The sequence below is a fragment of the Etheostoma cragini genome, chromosome 1, assembly GCF_013103735.1.
Source record: "Etheostoma cragini isolate CJK2018 chromosome 1, CSU_Ecrag_1.0, whole genome shotgun sequence".
Taxonomy (NCBI): domain Eukaryota; kingdom Metazoa; phylum Chordata; class Actinopteri; order Perciformes; family Percidae; genus Etheostoma; species Etheostoma cragini.
The window spans coordinates 5,631,227-5,637,637 of NC_048407.1; positions in this window are offsets into that span (position 1 = coordinate 5,631,227).

The window sequence follows — 6,411 nt, forward strand, 5'->3', positions numbered from 1 at the left end:
ACTGTGAAAGTAACAGGGGCTCTTGTGAGAAGGAGTATGAACAAATTTATGCTTTTCCATCACCAATAGTATTGTGTTTTTACACTTGCTTTGTGTATAAACCGCATTTGCTGAATAAACCTGACTCTACATACGTTCAGCTTGCTGTGAGAAACCTTTAGAAGTTTTAAGGATAAACTGTTATTTTTTATGATTATACGGAACATTCTGTTCAAATGTTACACTCAAATGTTCAGATGTTTCAGTTCTGTCTATCTGTGGTGTTTGTTTGTTATGTTTTGTCTTGTCCTGTGCCCCACTCTCAGCCTGCACCTTGACGTGGTGAGTGGGCTTCTAACTAAGCCAGGCTAGATTCTAGAGTTTAAGTTAAGCGTTTTGAGTCACTTCTGGTGTTCCCGTGTTACAGACACTAGTTTGCTGCTCTAGCAAAACTCACTAAACTCTGCTTTATTGTTTAAATTAGCAGCTATTTGCTTGGATTGCATTTAAATTACTCTAGTTATAATCAAGGACTTATACTTCTCTTCTCTTACAGCGATTGCCTTGCTGATCTCAAAATTGTTAAAATGTACTCCAGCTTAGCCATTGCTAATTGCTAACTCCTCTCCCTCTCCTGCGCTCTCTTGCTCTGTGTGTCAAATGTTTAGCTATTCCTCTGCCTCCCTTAGTAATAATGATACATGAAAACCAAGGAGCGCGCATGACGGCGGTCGATCCAAACCGGAGCATCTTCGCCTCTCTAACCGTTTCCCCTCACTCAGTGATATACCTGCTGAGAAGCCAACTGTGGTTATTGGGAGCTCTATACTGCAAAAGCGGGCAGTATAGAATCTCATCTATAGCTTCTGGCTAAAAAGAACCGTAAATACAGTAAGATCATACTTCATGTAAGTGGTAATTATATAATAAAAAAATGAATGTTGAGTCACTTTGTGCAAGGTCGGACTCTCTGGACCCCTGCCAAACCAGACCAGTGATGACATGTACAGCCGCATGTCATGCTTCCACCACTGGTTGTCAAGGTGGTGACCCGCTAATGATGTGGCCTACGTAAATAACTGGAGGGTGTTCTGGGGAAAGCCTGGTCTAATTAGGAGAGACGACATTTGTCCCACGTAGGACAAAACCACTCTCATATATAAAAATCGGACCGAGTCCATTATCGGTCATAAACCATGACAACCCAAGTCTGATATTAGTAATCAGATGTGTGATGCAATGAGCTTCTCCGTGCTTCCACTGGAGCAGTCGCCCACTCAAAGTCTAATAACCACGGTCTGTCCCCCAACTCAGATCGATTAAATCAAAGGTAAACAAAAGAGCGGGCTAAACTTAACAACCTAATTGGAATTAACCCTTGTGTTGTCCTTCGTGTTACAGGGACCTTAGTTTATTTACATATTGTAGCTATTAGCCTGGCGTTGAGATTCTGGGTTCCCGGGGCCTTTTTCATTTCATGTCAACTGTTGTTGTGGCCTCACCTTTCAAACCAGGTTCTCATTTTATATTTCTATTTGCCTAGTCCTTTTGGCTCTCTATGTGTATATTTATCGATGGGAAGTACATTGCCAGGATAATGCCTGGGCGTCAGGCTTTGCCTCAAAATGCCTATGCATTGGGAAACAACAATAAACTTCAAGCTGGCAAGCTACACGCTAAAAATGGCAAATTTTGAAGAAAATTTGGATGGTGCAACAAGGAAAGCCTGGTTGGTTCTTTCGGAGAATAATTGAACCAATTTAAAAAGAATACGTTTACGGCATTTACTATCTGGATGTTTTGGGACCAATTGGTGGGATTACTGTGTACAAAGTACACATGGTGATACACTGGTTGGAGCAAATGAGGTTCAGCTATGTATCCAACTAATTTAACTAGCTCATGTTACTGTATTGTATAAGCCTGTGTTTTCATCTTAAAGGCAATATGTAATACTGACAGTTAGTAAATAGTTACTACAGTACAAATTCAAAATACTGGATAGTCATCTCACCCGCCCCCTCCTCCCCAGACTCAAAGTTCACGGAGCTAGACGCTTGTCTCAAATAGCTAGACATTACTTCACAGCACGGCGGAGTAGCTGACGATGCTGGCTGTATTGACAGTCATAAAAGGGAAAGGGAAAAGACGATCCATTTCCCGGGAATCTGGGGTATAGCTGTTTTTATTTTTTTATTTTTTTAGCCCAAGTAATGTATAAAGTAATTTCAAATACGCATTCACAAATCCCAAACTGGCATTTTTTGTATTATTTGTATTATTATTTGGGCAAAAGAATAGTCTATGTGCATCATCAACACAGTTTGCAATATATTATAATATAAACGCTGCGTGATCGGGTGAGCTGCCTGTGTGACATCTGCTGCAGCGCTGATTGTTATTGGGGTGGCAGTAGCTCACTGCGTAGGGTTGCATGTTCAAGTCACCGTAAGGACCAAAGCATGGTGGTGGACTGGTAGCTGGAGAACCGAACCCCCAACTGCCTCACTCTGACATCTCTTTCCATTAGTGCGTGTATAGGTCCTGAGCAAGTGTGTGCAATTCAGGCCAGTGTGTAATGTGTGTAATAACAACAGTGTAAAGTGTAATTTCCCCTTGTGGGGTTAATAAAGTATAATAAAATGTAAAATACCAGGTGGGATGTCTGTGACTTGTTTTCTGAAAATCTAGGCAACCAGTATAAAACCAATATTTCACAGAACTCTATTGTTTAAAGCACCGTCGCCTGCACCGCTCCTTTTTGATTTAATTTTATTTCCTGTTTCATGCCATAACCTTTCTCGGGAATCGGGAAATAGTCTTGATCAGGTTTCCTGGGATTAAACCCTACTCTGTACAGACCTTACCTGTAGCCTACTGTACAGATAAACTGACAGACACACTTTTTCAGATCAGAATCATGGTAGGAACTGCTAAATACACAACCTCCCCGTCCTCTCCATCAGACACAGTTCTTCAGTTTATAATTACAGCAACAATCACTATACTCAGGGCCCTCTCTTCCGGATTGACAGTCCCCTTCTCTTGGCTTAAAATAACTCACCGTTGTTGGCCACAGCCGCTAAAATGCCCATCCCTTGTCACCATGATAAATTTGCCTGAAGGTAATGCTTGCCAATTTAGGAAGGAAATTAGCCAACTCAGCGCGCCTTTTGGGTTCTAAGCTGTCTCCAATATTTATCAAGGGTTTGTTACGTCTCTGGTCACGCAACTATTAGTAATAGTAACAGTGGTACTAATAGAGACTAAAACCGGTGACCGTAGTGCTTGTGCTCACACATGCGTTTTTATGTGACGTAGACACAGATCTTGGTATGTAGCCTACATAATTGAGACATTGAATGAGTTTGGTGTGGGGACAACTTTATTTTTCAGAATTAAAGCATTCTTTTGGAAAATGCACCCACTGAACTTCGTGTAAAGGTATTTTTCATTGCATGGCACTAAACAAATTATTTGGTACTGCTGCCACAGGCTTAAACTAAAGTTATGGTAACACTTTATGGTAAGGGTACATGAATTATAAAGTAATTTCTGATTTGTAAATTACTTCCTTCCTTTATATCTTAGGAATCATCAGGAATTGACATGAGTTCATAGCCTCTCATTCATGACCTCATGCATTATAAATAAAGCAATAGCTAAGTACATCATTATGCACACATTTTGAGAATTTGCGCAGTGATGACCACATTCTTTTGCAGAAAAATAATCATGATGATGCTTAATAAATCATAAATCATAATGATGTGCTCATGTACCTAATGCTGTTGTTGCTCATGTATGAGCTCACGATTGACTATGAACATGTCAATTCCTGCGAATTCATGGGATATTAAGGAATGCAGTGATACATAAATCATTAATTACATATCTCATGCCTGTACATGAATGTATGCTTCAGCTGAGGGCATGCAGTATTAAGTAAACATAATCCTACATGTCGGATTCATCTTAGACAATGTGTAAAGTACACAACACATTTTTAGTGATGTGTACATTTTGGTAATAAACAGCATTGGTACATATAGATTGTAACATGTATGTGACTCATCTTAAAACAGACTAATGGGCTGACAGAAGGTCCTCAAATAGAGTAGCAGACTAAATTAAGTGGAAAAAAGCGTAACAGCATCAACAACTGTGGTTAACAACTCCTGCTACCGAATGCGTTTAAGGTACATTAGCAGAAATAATGTATGTTCTCATGTGCGACATTTTATGATTTTACTGTACGTGCCTGTACTTTGGGTGCCTCCGTGGAAGGTTGCCCAACTCTCGGGGTACATATCTTTCAGTATATTCAAGTTAAGGCAGTCTCTCCGCTTGTCGCTTGGTCAACCCCCAAAATGAAGTTTACGTGCCATGGATAAGCATTGCTAAACACTCAGTCATGATTGAGAGGCTGAGAACTGTCAATCACATTATAGCCACGCCCCAAAACAACCCCTACTTTATTGCCGATTTTCAAATCAACGAGACCATAATTACAAAAATGATCATCATTCTGTGTTGCAAAATACTAAAAACTAGCGATGAGACCATACACTCTTTATAAAGATGTCTACTGAGGTAATAAATAAAGTGAGAAGTGGGTAATTTAGCCATGGACATCTTTAGAAATCAACCTTTTGTAACCCCGCGTGTTGCCTTCTGCAGGAATTCAGAAAGAATGCAGGTTTAAGTTACTTCCGCATTTGCAGCACTTTGCCAAAGCGGATGCGTTGTCCATTAATATTAACAGTTTATGGTTGGAATGAGACATAACAATAACGGTAATGGTAACTGTAACGTACAATTTGGCTCCCAACTTGTAGGGGGAACAAAGAGGAAAAGTGCTTTGTTTGAGGTTTGTGGAGCTGAGTGCTGCGTTATTTTGCATATCGTTACAGCCCTAATGTAATTTGTTGTTAGATATTCTGCAATCTAAGGAGTATGGCATGAAGGAGACCCAGGATGAAGAGGAGAGCAGGGACCCATGTGTGGCCAGCATGGCTCCACTGCTGAAGGACTTCAGACTGGCCTTGTCCTCACCGATGCTGTGCTGCAGTTGCAGAACAACATTGTGAACACAATGAGGGAAATAGTTCGTGAATTGAGACAAGTAAATATTGTTCTCACTAACATATGTGAAACATTTAAAGAACTGTCTCAAAAGTATATGCGACATGTTTAAGTTTTTCATATTTGTTAATATACACTCACCGGCCACTTTATTAGGTACCCCATGCTAGTAAACTGACCTTTGTCGATCTAATATGAAGACAGATTCAGCAACTGCATAGCTTATTTAACGCTTAAAATGTTTTCATATTTACGTTTTAGTTAACATTTTTTGTAAAATATTTTGAACAAACTGCCATTATGGTAGGTTTTGAAATCTGGGAGCAGCCAGACCCACTTGACGTGTTTGTTCAATCAAGGTTATTACAGTTTTGCATTTTTCCTTAGTTTTAATTTTATTTCGTTTTGACTTTTAGTTTTAGGTTTAATTTGCTTTTACAGTGGGTTTGCTAGTTAATTTTAAATTTTTTGAAAATGCTTGGTTTTAGTTTAGTTTAGTCTTTTTGGAATATGGGTTAATTTTCATGGGATTCAAAAAGGTCACAAAAAGTATTGTGTAATAATAACAACAAAATATGATAGAAATGTGTATTCAACAATAACACCAGGACAAACCATGTACATATGATGATGAGCACACACATGTTACGCAAGACGCCGCAGTAAGTGCAGAATGTGTTTGATGTGTTCCAGGAGAAAAACCAAAGCAGCCAACAGACTAGAGAAGACAGACATGAACAGGTGGTGACTCTAATAATTTTCAGCAATGGATTAAGGGCCTCCTGCGGCTCAAGTTTCATGCTGCATTTTATATCGGCCATCAATGTCAATGGATTTATTAAATTTAGTGCACATTTGTCCTTCCCACCAGAATACTGTAAACCTTTCTGAAAACCACTGCCTCTCACGAGAAGGCACACAGCTGTGGGCCCTCCTCTCTCTCCCTAGATTCCCAATCTCTTCACTCAGGGTTCCCTTTGCTGGACCATCAACCTTCCTGGGACCTCGCTCTTATATTTTGTATATTTTGGATCTGGATCTTTGTCCTCTAGAAGATTCAGCTTTTCCTTCTTTCTCTCTCTTTACCTTGTGTGCATTTTGTCCTTGTCTCTCTCTTTCCCTCTGTATGTGTCTGTTCATGTATTCGTCCTGTGTGAATAGTGTACTTGAGCTTTGCTCTTGTGAGTCTTTTCCCAAGTGGCTCAGGTCGTGTTTGACAACAGCTAGTCTCGCATAGAGGTCAACAGTCCCGCCCACAGTGGGTTCCGAAAGTAAAAATAAAATGCAATTTCTCCATTGATGGGCAATTTTAGATTTAAAACCAGCTAAGATGCCAAAAGTTCATGA